The sequence below is a fragment of the Gossypium arboreum genome, chromosome 5, assembly GCF_025698485.1.
Source record: "Gossypium arboreum isolate Shixiya-1 chromosome 5, ASM2569848v2, whole genome shotgun sequence".
Classification (NCBI taxonomy): domain Eukaryota; kingdom Viridiplantae; phylum Streptophyta; class Magnoliopsida; order Malvales; family Malvaceae; genus Gossypium; species Gossypium arboreum.
Genome location: NC_069074.1, coordinates 35488471 through 35503326, shown reverse-complemented (window position 1 = coordinate 35503326; position 14856 = coordinate 35488471). Strand labels below are relative to the sequence as shown.

General features: G+C 36.6%; 1 long non-coding RNA gene across 1 annotated transcript; it reads left to right on the top strand.

Annotated features, from left to right (window-relative positions):
• Positions 1-3075: 3075 nt before the first annotated feature.
• LOC128293012 (uncharacterized) lies at positions 3076-8808 on the top strand. The gene is made up of 4 exons (XR_008283026.1): positions 3076-3203; positions 3634-3706; positions 4902-4958; positions 8718-8808. It is a non-coding gene; the product is annotated as an uncharacterized LOC128293012 (long non-coding RNA).
• The last annotated feature ends 6048 nt before the right edge of the window (positions 8809-14856 follow it).

Here is a 14856-nt window from a genome sequence, read left to right as displayed (position 1 = left end):
AGTTTATGTAAATTCAGTGTGTAATCCCCACAGAAAACATGCATACAGTCAAACAATAGATTATCAACAAATGCGATGCAGGCTAAGCCCATTTCGATTCGATAGCGATTCGGGCTTTAGTCCATTTTAGTTTCAGTATCAGATATGCATTAGGGCCTAAGCCCATCACAGTAACAGAACCAGTTATACATCAATCAGTAAACAGAGTCCTACCAAACCAGCCTCCACACACCATCTCCGTCTATCCTTACACTCCATATGGGGTTCAAAACACCCACCCATCCCTACACTTCAAGTAGTACCGAATGCGGCATATAGTCAGTAAATTGCAGCTGAACTATCGGATAATAAGCTTAAGAGCCTTTCAATACACTTCCTCCAAATATCAATATCTCAACCCAATGCAATGCAATATACAGTATATGACATGCTAATACATGAATATCAGTTATACATACAGTTCAGTATTCATTCATATAATCATCATGCTCAATACATATATCATACAAACTGTTCACGCATTTAAGAGTCTAAGAATTGCTTACCAACCTAATAGTAGGTTCATAGTCAACTTGGGCGACCCGTCCAACCTTAGGACATAGTTCAGTTAGATGGGCTTACACGCCCATGTGGCTTGCCCATGTGGGCCTACGTAGGCGTGTGGCCCACACGGCCCAATTTGGCCTTGGCTATGTGGATCACACGGCATGGCCCAAATTTCCAAACACCCGTGTAGACCCACACGCGCGTGTGGCCCACACAGTCTAAATCAGTCTAGCCCGTTTGTCGCACACGACCTGCTTGGCCATCACGCAGTCGTGTCTTGCGCGCACGACCTGGCCTTGTCGACCACACACTCGTGTTATGGCACACGGCCTACCATACGGGCAACCATACGCTCGTGTGGTGTTGACAATGGGGTTTTTGGCTTTCACTGAAACCTCATTTTTTGCGTTTTCGGGTACACAGCTGGTATTGATTCGATGTAGAAACCACTCTTAAACCTTCCAAAGCCTATAATCGACATAATAACACTTGAAATTAGTCCTAAAACACAATTAAACCAGAAACTCGATATCGAAAAAAGTCCAAAACAAGTGTTCAATGCTTACCCTAACACTTCGTGCGATTTGACTACAAATCTGCGAGAAGAGAACCCTAAACTTCTCAACTTGCCTCTGCCAAAACAAGAAATAATATCTAGACCGAAATTTGAAAAACAAGATTACAAAAGCATTTAACTCCACTTATCGAATCAACGAAATCAGACGGTGTGGGAAAAGAAAACGAATTGAAACAAAATTCAAAAACGATGAGGAAAAAGGGAGACAGAATTCAGTAGAGAGGCAGAGAACCATGTCAAAAATTTTGGGAAAAGCCATCGAAATTTTAAAAAAGAAAAGAAAAGAAAAATAATGAGGATAATTTCCCAACTCCCCATATCCCTCAAATCTCTCCACTAACCCACTACTCAGAATTCCTGTTTGACAGAAACTCTCTCGGTCAATCGAACAAAAACAAACACCCACGCTCGCGCAGGGATTCGAACACAAGACCTCCAGCAAACTAACACCCAACTTAACAACCAGACTAGCAGGCCCATTCTGATATGTTTCTACAATTATCTCCATATAAGCCCACTGAGCAAGTAAAAGGCTTAAGTCAGAAAAATTTCAAAATTTATGAAATACAAAACTTAAACTTGGGACCTCTCACACATACCCAGAACACTTAACCACTGAAGTAGATACACAGTTGCTTCACATTTCCACAAAAGCCGAAACAAGAATTTTAGGGTGTTACAACTCTACCCCCTAAAAGAAAATTTCGGCCTCGAATTTTACCTGATCAGAATAGATGAGGATACTGCTGACGCATCGCTCCCTCAGGCTCCCACGTGGCCTCTTCAGTGCTATGATTCCGCCACAGCACCTTCACTAATAGGATAGACTTCTTCCGAAGAACCTTTACATCTCAATCCAGAATCTAAACTGACTCCTCCTCGAAGGTCAAATCTGGCCTAACTTCAATCTCCTCAACAGGGACAATATGGGTAGGATCAGAGCGGTAATGCCTCAATATCGAGACGTGGAATACGTCATGAATACGGTCTAGCTCTGGAGGTAACTCCAACTGATAAGCGACCGATCCCACTCGCTTCAGAATTTGGTAAGGCCCAATAAACCTAGGGCTCAACTTGCCCTTGCAACTAAACTTCAAAGCCTTCTTCCATGGTGAGACCTTAAGAAACACGAAGTCCCCCACAGAATACTCAATCTCACGTCTCTTGAGATCAGCATAAGACTTTTGTGTAACGACCCAAATTCTAAGGTCATCGAAAAATTGAATTTTTGGGTCATTATTTTCACAAAATAAATTCGTAAATATTTATTAGAAATATTTATGAAGCTAATAGTGTAGTTGATTAGATTTTGGTTAAGTGAATTAGCTTGAATTAAGGCTAATTTAGTGAAAGGACTAGATTGAATGAAGAGTGAAAGTTTAATTATAGAATAAAGAAAAATAAAGGGACTAAATAGGCAAATAAGCCAAAAAGGAGTGCCAAGTGTATGGCAAAAATAAAATACATGTGTAATTAATATAATACATACATTTGTAATACATGTATGTATTTGCTTATTATTTAAGTAAATATTAATGTATTTATTATTATTAAATTGATATTATATGATAAATAAATTAAAGTAAAGACAAATGTATGGAAATAAAAATATACATGTGTAATAATTATATTGGTACAATTGAATATGTTTATTTAATTACTTTTTATTTAAGTAAATAGATTTTATTATAATAAAATATTAAATAAATAGAATAAAGAAAAGAATGACAAATGTATGGTGATATATGGATACATATGTATTAATAATGTACACATGTATAAAAGTATTATTTATTATATAAGTATATTATTATAAGATTTTTATGTAATAAATATATTAAATTATGACAAGTGTATGGATATAAATGGATACAAATGTAAAATAAATATTTGATATTAATTAGATATTTATTAAGATAATATGTTATATATATATATATACAAAGTAAAACAAAAGAAAAAAGAAATGAAAAAAGATAGAAAAGAAGTAGAATGAAACGAAACAGAACAAGGGAGAAAAAGAAAGAAAAGAAAGGAAGAAAAGAGAAAATTAAAGGTTTGAAGCTTGGAAGTTTAATAGGTAAGTCAATTTAGCCCATTTTACTTAATTTTGATGTTTTAGAAGCTTTAGAACAAGGTTTTGATGAAGTTAAGTTGATATTTTAAAAGATAGCTAATTATTAAACATTGTTCATGTTGAACAAAAAGATGAATTAAGGGCTAAATTGATAGGAATTCAAGTTAGAAGTGAAATAATGATTAAATTGTAAAGTAATTCATAAGTTTTGAATGGTAAGGATTAAATTGAAAGAAATTCAAAATTATGGTTTTATGCTGAAATTAGTTTGAAGTGGAAATTGAATAAAAATATTGAGTTAAATATGAAGGATAAAAGTTAGTCTCAGTTTAGGGACTAAATTAGAATTAAGGTAAAATTGGATAGAAATTGAAATATTCAATGTGAAAAATTTAATGATAGTGTATTAATAATATTTAATTAATTCCTGTAGCTAATGATGTCTCGGAAAATCTCGGTTAAGCAAGGATAAGGCGAAGACAACAGGAGTTAGCTTGGAAACTACGGTTTGTATTTCTATAAACTGAACTTAATAGTTAATTGTTATGTTAATATTTGAATTGCTTGAGAATGGAAATGCTAAGGTAAGAATTATAATATTTTATAATTTATTGAATTTGATTACTAATTGTTGTATCATGATTGATATGTGACAAGTAATTAAAGTATGAAATATTTGAATGTGTGATAATTGGAAAATGAATTAAAAGGTATGTTGTATTAAAATTGAATTACATGTGAATTGATAGAGAAATGTATTGAAATGAAGTGAAATTAAATTACGAATGAAATTGAAAATTTGAAAGTTTACTGTATACCCTATTAACAGTGTCGGGCTAGTTGGATATAATTGGCATGCCATAGGATTGAAAGTGTTCAGGGATATTCTAACTGTGTGTCGATGAGACACTATATGTGTCGACTACTGTGATTGTTCCAGATTTGTTCCGAAGAGGTATTCCGTACCTGACTGTTACTGTTACTGTTTCGGATTTGTTCCGATGAGGTACTTTGTGTACCGCTACTATTACTGTTACTGTTATTGTTACCCTTACGGTGTATTCCGGATTTGGCCGATGAAACACTGTATACTATCCCCGGTGTGTGGGTTGGATCCGTGTATTCGTCTAGATCTGAGTCATGTTAATAGGGGTAATGAAAAGTATTAAAGACTATCTGTTACTGAATAATTGACTGTTACAGAATAAACGACTAATACTGAATAAATGAATATTACTGATTAACCGATTATTACTGTTGACTGACTGGTATTAAACGATAAAGATCAATTGGCTGTTATCAAAGAATATTGACTGTTATTGAAATGAGATAGTACAGAATATTGAATGAAAGGTGAATAATATTATTACTCAAATGAATTGTAAATAAAAGTACTGAAAAACTAATTGTTATTGAATAATGGACTGCTACTGAATGTCTGAATGATACTGAACACAGGTTATTACTGAATAAATATGAAAAATTGATGGATAATAAACAAACATTGAAATTGTGTACATTTCATCGAAAGCGATTAACAAGATCTTAGCATTATATTTCAAAAACAAATGATTGAACTATTAGGAGTAATAAATTGAATTCTCATGGTTCATTGATATATGATTTATTATTGACTTAAGTATCAGTTTATAGAAATACCACTGAGTTCATACTCAACGTACGGTTTGTCTCCGTGCGCAGGTAGGTTAAAGACAGATCGTCGAATCTGCATCATAAGCCGATCCCGAACTCAAAAAGGTAAAGCATGTTAATTATCAGTAATGGCATGTACCTAGGATGTCTTAAGTGTGTTATATTGGATTGTGATTGTAATAGTGAAATAAGTAAATTGATAATTGATAATAATATACGATAGGTGTTTAAATTTAAGTATTAGATAATATATAAAATGCGTTTGGATTGGTTTAATATTGGTATTTGTATTGGTTGTGGATTGAAATTTACAGGATTGGTAAATTTTTAAAATACAAGGTTCATTTTGTCATACGGGCGTGTGCCTTGGTTGCCACGGCCGTGTCATAAAGTTTGGTTTAGTACACGGGCAGGCCACACGGACGTGTGTCATGGCCGTGTTTAAAAGTTAGTGTTACACACGGGTTGAAGATTCGGGCGTGTCTCATGCCGCATAGGCATGTTAAATTAGCCACACGAGCATGTGGTACTGTTCAAAAGAATAAAATTTAAAATTTCACGAAAAATTTACTAAGCTTTAAGATTGAATCCCAGTTTGTTTTAATTGCACTTGTAAAGTACTGTGGACCAATTAAAGTTATATTTAGATGGATAATATTGCATTTATACTTGTTTATGTGCAAATATATTGTAATGATTGGTAATACTCTGTAATCCTATTCCGGTAACGGGACAGGGTTAAGGGTGTTACATTTTGTCTGTCTGAAGCTGCCTTCAGATGATCCTTAATCAGTTGTACCTTATCCTTAGCCTCAGAAATCAGCTCAGGACCCAATACTCGACGCTCGCCCAACTCAGTGCAACACAAGAAAGTACGACATTTACGATCATATAGAGCCTCGTAAGATGCCATCTGAATACACGACTGAAAACTGTTATTGTAGGGGAATTCGGCTAATGGCAGATATTCCTTCCAACTATCTCAAAAATTGATAACACAACTTCTCAACATGTCCTCCAGTATCTAAATCACCCTCTCAGATTAACCATCGATCTGAGGATGGAATGCAGTACTAAAGTCCAATCTCAAACCCAAAGCCTCATGTAACTTTTTCCAGAACCGAGACGTGAAGCGAGGATCCCTATCAGAAATGATTGAGACCAGTACCCCATGTAGTCTAACTATCTCAGAAATGTAGAGTTTCGCCAACTTCTGAAAAAAATAGTTAGTCCTTACTGGAATGAAGTGCGCAGACTTGGTCAATCGATCAACGATAACCCAAACAGAATCCTTCTTAGTATGTGTCAGAGGCAACCCACTAACAAAGTTCATCGTTACTCGCTCTCACTTCCATAACGGGACCTTAACTGACTGTAGCAAACCTGAAGGTAATTGATGCTCAGCCTTAACCTGCTGGCACGTCAGACATCGTGCCACAAAATCAGTAACCTCCCGTTTCAATCCCGGCCACTAATACAGTTCTCGAAGATCTCGGTACATCTTATTCCCACAAGGATGCATAGCATAAGGGCTACTATGCGCCTCTTTCAGAATAGACTGCCTCATATCAGTACCATTTGGTACACAAATCTGACCACAGAAACAAAGTACCTCATCACTAGACCCAACGATTCATCCTCTAACTGCCTATCCCGAATCTGCCCAATCTAAATCGACTTAACTTGCAACTCAGCCAACAGACTCCAATCGTCGAACAGATTAAGTTGAGTGAACATCACTCTCAGATCAGTCATCGCCCTACAGTTTAACGCATCGGCTACCATATTGGCCTTGTTAAGATGGTACTCAATAGTACAGTCATAGTCCTTAAGTAGCTCAATCCATCTATGCTGCCTAAGATTCAACTCATTTTGAGTTAGGAGGTACCTAAGGTTTTTGTGATTAATGTAGGTAATACACTTCTCACTGTACAGTAATGCCTCTTGATTTTTAAAGCAAAGACTACAGCGGCCACTTCCAAATCATGAGTCAGATAGTTTCCCTCATGCGTCTTAAGCTGACGAGACGTATATGTCACAATTTTACCATCCTGCATCAGAACATAACCTAAACCCACATGTGATGCGTCACTATAAACCACAAACTCCTTTCTAGGTTTAGGCTGTATCAAAATAAGAACCTCAGTCAGAATAGACTTGAGCTTGTCAAAGCTCTCTAGCTGCGAATGTAATGGCCTAAATTCAAAATTATCGGAACAGTGGTTTCGTAACCACAAATCCGATTTAAAGAGAAATTTATTTCAATATTTTTGCATGAAAATTGATATGATAGGAAAATCGTATGAAAATATTGATAGAAAAATTTTACCGATTTAGTGATTAGATAGAAAAAGAAATTATTGAAGAAATTGGGTAAAAGCAAGGTATTGGGACCTCTATCTCGTAAAACCAAGTCGAAAATAATTTTATAAATATTTATGAAATGTTATTAATGTGGTATTAAAATTTCATTAGGAAATTTTAATGTTTGGGTAGTCAATTAAATGAAAAGGACTAAATTGTAATAGGTGTAAAAGTTGCTAGGATGATTAAATAGCTTAAAAGTCTAATGAGAAAGGATTTAAAAGGAAATTAGACCCAAAATTTATTTGGGCTGGACGGAAAGGGTATGAAATCAGCAGAAAAATTGATAAATTAAGGGTAAAATTGGAATATTGCAAAATTAACTAAATAAAACTAGGACTAAATAGGAAATATCTAGATTTCTCTTCATTTCTCTTCAATTCCAGCAGCTAAAAACGCCATAGGAGGGTTATCTAAGCTGGTATTTCATAATTTTTTCACCAAGTGAGTTAATCCTTGCCTTTTTCTTGTAATTTTTGTGTTTCTAAGACTTTTACAACTAGGTCCTACTATTAAATTTATTAGTTTTTGATTTCATGGATGAAATTGAAAGTCACCATGGCTGAGTGCTGTAAGTTTATGATGAAATAGAATGAAATTAAAGCTTTAATTTGTTTATGAGATGATTTTATTAGGTAATTTCAATAGAAATTGATTTTTAGGACCTAATTGTGAAAATTCTTGGAATTAAAGCCTATTGCTGAAATTCTGATTCCTAAAGGTTGTAAACTAGTTTAAGGTGATATAATAAAATGTTAATTGAGAAAAATCAGCTCAATTGAGAGGCTAATTGAGTAGGGACGAAATTATCATTTATTAAAAGCTTAGGGGAAAAATGGTAATAAACAGCTTGCACAAAAATAGTTTGGACAGCAGCAGTAGACTAACTTTGAAAAATCACCATAAATTGTATAAATCGAATTAGAAGATGAAAAAAATATGGCATTAAATCTTATTGAGTCTAGTTTCTCATAGAAGAAATAGTGTAAGCAATGAATTTGTAAACTTTGAGATATAATGAATTTTGTGAGAGAAGGTCAGAATGAATTCGGGTTCCCCTATTCTGACTTTGAAAAATCATAAAAAATTGAATAAAAATAATTAGGGGCTTAAATTTATATATATAGAATCCTTAATGAGTCTATTTTTAATAGAAACAAACGAGAATATTATTTGAATTCTGTATGAAGAGATAATTAATTTTAGTGAAGAAGGGTCAGAACTGTCGACAGCAGAATAGGGGTGACTTTAAAGAATAAACTGTACTTATTGGATAAACAAAAAATTCTTAAAATTTTATGGTAAAAATATATATGAGTCTAGTTTCAGGGAAAATTAACGGATCTTAATTTGGAGTTCCGTAGCTCAAGTTATAAATAATTTAGTGACTATGACTCAAGTAGACAGCTTTGAATGAACTATAAATAATAGTTGAGTTATAGAGAATGTTGCATATGAACATGAAATGTATTAAATTGATAATTAAATTTATTTATTTAGATCCGGAAGATTCAAATACGAAGCTAGATCGAGGAAAGGAAAAAGTTCGGGATTAGTAGATTTCTATTGTTTACAAACAAGTATCAAGGTAAGTTCATGTAACTTAAATTATATTCTTAAATGCTTGAGATTGTATGTTATTTATGTGAAAATGATTTGAATGTTCATTGTATGAAAATTTATGAAACATTGATATATTTGATAAAATGGGAAGAAATCCCAGTTGAATGAAAGGAAAATTCGATGGATCTCTGAAAAGGAATTGACGGTAAAAAGGATCTAGCCGGACGGGTGATCCTATCTTGATATAGCCCTCCCAAGAATATGTGTAAAATGGATTTTGCACGACGGGTAATCCAATTAGGTCTGAATTTAGCTTGGACTGGTAATTGATCCAAGCTCATTAGAGTAATTGTCGTTGTAGGGATTTAGCTTGGACCGGTAATCCCGACAATACTCTATGAGTTTATATTGCAGGGGATTTAGCCTGGACTGGTAATCCCGCTGCAAGGTTGAGGTTCGCGGGAGTGTGCTCTCTGAAATGGAAATGTACGCACATGAATATGAATTGACGGACCTAGAATTGTACACTAAAAGTGTACCTCTGAAAATCCATCGAAATTCCGATAAATTCAACGGGATAATATAAAAAAATAACAAGGAAATGGAAATTATGATATTGATGAGCTCATCAATCATGGTATATATTATTGGTACATGGAAATTATTGTACTAACTTGAATGTTGAGTTTGTGCATATTAGGGTAATAATGCATTGAATGGATATATGGATGTTTATTGTATTGTATTGAAAATATTAGGTAAGTATAATTCTTGTTACATGAGCTTACTAAGCACGAAGTGCTTACCCGCTTCTTTTTCCCTGTTTTGTAGTGTTAAGAGCTCGGAGGTCGGATTTGGTGGAGACACATCACATCGTCAACCTCGAGATTTCGGTATATAAAGAAACTTTATTTTGGAAATCAATGGCATGTATAAGCTAACAAAGTAAATGTTAACGTGAAATGAATGTAAAGTTAGCCATTAGTATGGTTAACAAACCCGGTTTTAGATATGTGATGACGTTATCTTATAAATATGCATGAATTTATCTTGAAAATATGTTGAATTGATTTGGTTGATATGGATTGGTCTCGATTTAATATTGCAGGGAAGGTTAGATATTTATAAAGGGGCTATATTGAATATAAAAAAAAATTTTAATTCGTAAACTCCGATAATGCCTCGTACCCTATTCCGGCAATGAATACGGGTAGGGGTATTACAGCGTATCAGTCCAGACAAACGGTACACCCTTACGTAGCAACTTAGTTAAAGGCGTTGTAATCAATGAGAAACCTTCTACAAACCACCGATAATAAACCGCCAAACCCAGAAAACTATAGATCTCAGACACATTCTTCGACAGTTTCCAATCCAGTACAGCCTTAATCTTTCTAGGATCGACTTGGATCCCTTTAATTGACATTACGTGTCCAAAAAAGTGACTTCACGAAGCCAGAACTCACACTTACTGAATTTAGCGTAGAGCTGCTTCTCACGCAGAATCTGAAGCATTACTCTAAGATAATCATCATGCTCATCTTCAGTCTTAGAGTATACCAAGATGTCATCGATAAAAACTATGACGAACTAATCTAGAAAGGCTGAAACACATGGTTCATTAGATCCATAAATGCGGCTGGTGCATTCGTCAACCCGAAATGCATAACTAGGAAATTGTAATGCTCATAACGAGTTCTAAAAATAGTCTTATGAATATCCACATCCTTAATTCTGAGCTGATGGTACCCAGAACAAAGATCTATCTTAGAAAATACTGAAGCCCATAGAAATTGATCAAATAAGTCGTTGATCCTCGGAAGTGGATACTTGTTCTTGATAGTCAGCTTCTTCAATTACCGATAATCTATACACATCCTCATGGTTCTATCCTTCTACTTAACAAATAGTATCGATGCTCCCTTTTGAGACACACTTAGACGGATGAAACCACGGTCCAAAAGTTCCTGTAACTGAGCCTTAAGCTCTATAAGCTCATTCGGTGTCATTCGCTAGGGGGCAATATACACCGGAGCTATATTAGGATGAAACTTAATCCCAAATTCCACTTTTCGATTCGAAGCTAATATTGGTAGCTCCTCGAAAAAACGTTTGGAAGATCCCATACAATTCTAATCTCCTTTATAGTACAGTCCTTAAAAACAGAAACACTAATATAAGCCAAGAACGCCTCACGAACTAGTTTCTCAGCCACCAGTGCAGAGAACACATTAGCCAAAAAATTCTGATGTTCTCTAATCATAACTACCTCATTATCCTTCTCAGTTCTCAAAACAATCCTCTTAGTCGCACAGTCTAGACTGACATGGTGCTTGACTAACCAGTTTATACCCAGAATAAGGTCAAACTCCCCAAACGGAAGTTCCATCAGATTAGCTAGAAATACCGACCCTTGAACCTCTAGCGGAACATTTCTATACAGTTTGCTAACCTGAACTGATTGCGCCAGCGGACTCAGTACAATCACCTCACTAGAAGTACTCTCAACCAAAATCCCCAAATTTCCAGACACAGTACTAGCTACATAGGAAGGTCTGGAACCTATGTCTATCAAAGCAAAGTAAGGTACATTATGAATTAAAAATGTATCAGTAATAGCGTCTGGAGTATCTCTATCCTCTCGATGATGAGTAGCATAAACAAGAGCAGGCTGCCTCACCTTAGTCTGTCCAACACATATGCCTGGTGCTCTCTATCTATGGCTCATACCGTTACCACCTCTAGCTTGACCACGACCCCTCGATGGCTACTGAACTACCCTCTATGGCTGCGCAGTACCAGAACCCAGAGCTTGCATCTGATCAGCCTTTAGCGAACACTCCTGAATACGGTACTTAAATGACCCACACCTTAAACATGTCCCACTCCTCCTCCAACACTTGCCCTGATGGCGTCCACCACAATCTCCACACAGCTGTAATCAAGTAGTAGCAACAGTGGGCCCATCTCTAATTAGCCCATCAGTCTTGGCCTTTTTTTAGGCCTATGTACCGAACTTGAGGGCTTCGAATCGCTCTTGTTCTTACCCCTCTCACGATCTCTTTTTTGACGCTCAGTGCGCTTAACATTTTCGATGATCTTCGCCTTCTCTATCAGAACGTAAAACTTTCACTCTCTTTACGAAGCTATCAGTGCCCTTAGATTATCCCTGAGACCGTCCTCAAAACGAACACATTTCTCATACTCATCCGTCACCATGCCTCGAGCATAGTAGCTTAGCCTCAGGAATTCGGCTTTACACTCGGACACAGATCGGTCTCCCTAAATGAGGTTCAGAAACTCACATTTCCTAGCATCAATATAAAAGGCTCCTACATACTTACTCTGGAACAAAGTCTTAAAGAGCTTCTAAGTCATACGGTCAGGCTGAGTACCCTCCTTAACAGCCAACCACCACTGATAACCCTCATCGCGAAGCAATGAGACCACACCCTTCAATTTCTGCTCGGGGGTGTCATCTAGATCGTCCATAATCCTCTCCATGACCTTTATCCAATACTCAGCCACATTAGGGGTGACTCCAGTGACACACCTAAAAAGTTCAACTCCATTGGGCCTGAGTCGTTCTGTAACAGACCCTCGACCCCTAGATCCAATGTTGGGCCCAGCGACCCTCTCCAGTATCCTTAGCATAGCCTTGGACAATGCGTCGTCTCCTGCCATGCGATCTTAAGACCCAGTCTCAGTAACAAGTGACATAGGTGTCTCACTCGTGTCCAGATTTGGTATGCTGCCCAGAGAAGAGGACTCAGCTCGAGCCCCCTATGGCCTTTACCCCATCCTCTAGCACCACGTTGATGGATACCTTGTGTGCTCATGTTTATTCGAATTTTTCTATATTACGAATTTTATAAATCAATTACAGTTTCAATATTTATTCACAGATGTTTTATGTAAAGTAGTATCATAATTTTAGAGTTTGTTGTTCGCAAGCATAGTATCTATCAGTTTCAATTTCACTACAGTTTCAGTATACACTAACTAGAGTGTTTCAGAACAGACTATCTATAATAGTTTATCAGAATACTTACAGGATCGACGTTGGAGACTTGGTGTACCATATTCTCAGTCAAATCATTTCAAATCATTTGGAAATCAGTTCTTTCAAAGAAACCAAGTTTTAAAACCCGAAATCCACAGCTGAGTGTTACAATCTGACTCTGATACCACTAAATGTAACACTCCAAACCCGACCTAGACGTTATGGCCAAATCTTGCGATGTCACATGGAATGGAATTTGAAATCACGTTTATCAAGTTAAAACCGTTTCTGTTTGTATCTCTTGATAATTTCAAAATCATTTTCTCGTTAATTTAGATTCATTTAAAAATATATTATGAAGCGGAAGCTTTTAAAAACGTGTTATTTAGAGAAAATCATTCGCGTTTAAGAAATTATTATGTTTAGTAAAAACGTGTTTTCCTCGCAGTTCAAAAATTCATGAAACAGTTAAAACCCCCCAAAAAAAAGTAGATAATCCAAAAGTCCAAATTACATAAAAAAATTTCTCTAAAAATAATAGGAATTAAAAACCTTATATGGTATTAAATCGGTTCAATGGTCATGTTGTCATCGTTGAGTCCTCCGTCGCACTGATCCGTCTAAGTTTGGGGATTACCTGTACAGATAAAACAGAAAGGGGTGAGTTTATGTAAACTCAGTGTGTAATCCCCACAGAAAACATGCATATAGTCAAACAACAGATTATCAGTCAAATGCAGTCTGGGCCTAAGCCCATTTCAGTTCAGTAGTAGTTCGGGCTTTAGTCCATTTCAGTTTCAGTATCAGATATGCATTAGGGCCTAAGCCTATCACAGTAACAGAATCAGTTATACATCAATCAGTAAACAGAGTCCTACCCAACCAGCCTCCACACACCATCTTCGTCTATCCTTACACTCCATGTGGGGTTCAAAACACCCACCCATCCCTACACTCCAAGTAGTACCGAATGCGGCACATAGTCAGTAAATTGCAGCTGAACTACCGGATAATAGGCTTAAGAGCCTTTCAATACACTTCCTCTAAATATCAATATCCCAACCCAACCCAATACAATGCAACATATAGTATATGGCATGCTAATACATGAATATCAATTATACATATAGTTCAGTATTCATTCATATAATCATCGTGCTCAGTACATATATTATACAAACAGTTCACGCATTTAAGAGTCTAAGTAGTGCTTACCGACCCAACAGTAGGTTCACAGTCGACTTGGGCGACCCGTTCAACCTTAGGAGACATTTCAGTTAGATGGGCTCACACGCCCATGTGGCCTGCCCGTGTGGGCCCACACGCTATTGTGGCCCATACGGCCCAATTTAGCCTTGGTCGTGTGGATCACACAGCCTGGCCCAAATTCTCACGGGCATATATGAACTCCCCGTGTGGACCCACACGCCCGTGTAGCCCACACGATCCAAATCAGTCTATCCTGTGTGTCGCACACGGCCTGCCTGGCCATCACACTGTCATGTCTTGCGTGCACAGCCTGGCCTCATTGACCACACGCTTGTGTTATGACACACGGCCTACCACACGAGCGACCACACGCTCGTGTGGTGTTGATAGTGAGGTTTTTAGCTTTCATCAAAACTTCATTTTCTGCATTTCCGGGTACACACCTAGCATCGATTCGATGTAGAAACCACTCCTAAGCCTTCCAAAGCATATAATCGACATAATAACACTTGAAATTAGTCCTAAATCACGATTAAATCAGAAATTCGATATCGACAAAAGTCCAAAACAAGTGTTCAATGCTTACCCCAACACTCTGTGCGATTTGACTATAAATCCGCGAGAGGAGAACCCTGAACTTCTCAACTTGCAGCTGCTAAAATTGAAAATAAGCCTCCAAATAGAAATTTGACAAATAAGATTACAAAAGCATTTAAATCCACTTACCGAATCAGCGAAATCAGACGATGTGCGAAAAGAAAACAAATTGAAATAGAATTCAAAAACGATGAGGAAAAAGAGAGACAGAATTCGGCAGAGAGGTAGAGAACTACGTCAAAAATTTTGGGAAAAGCCACTGAAATT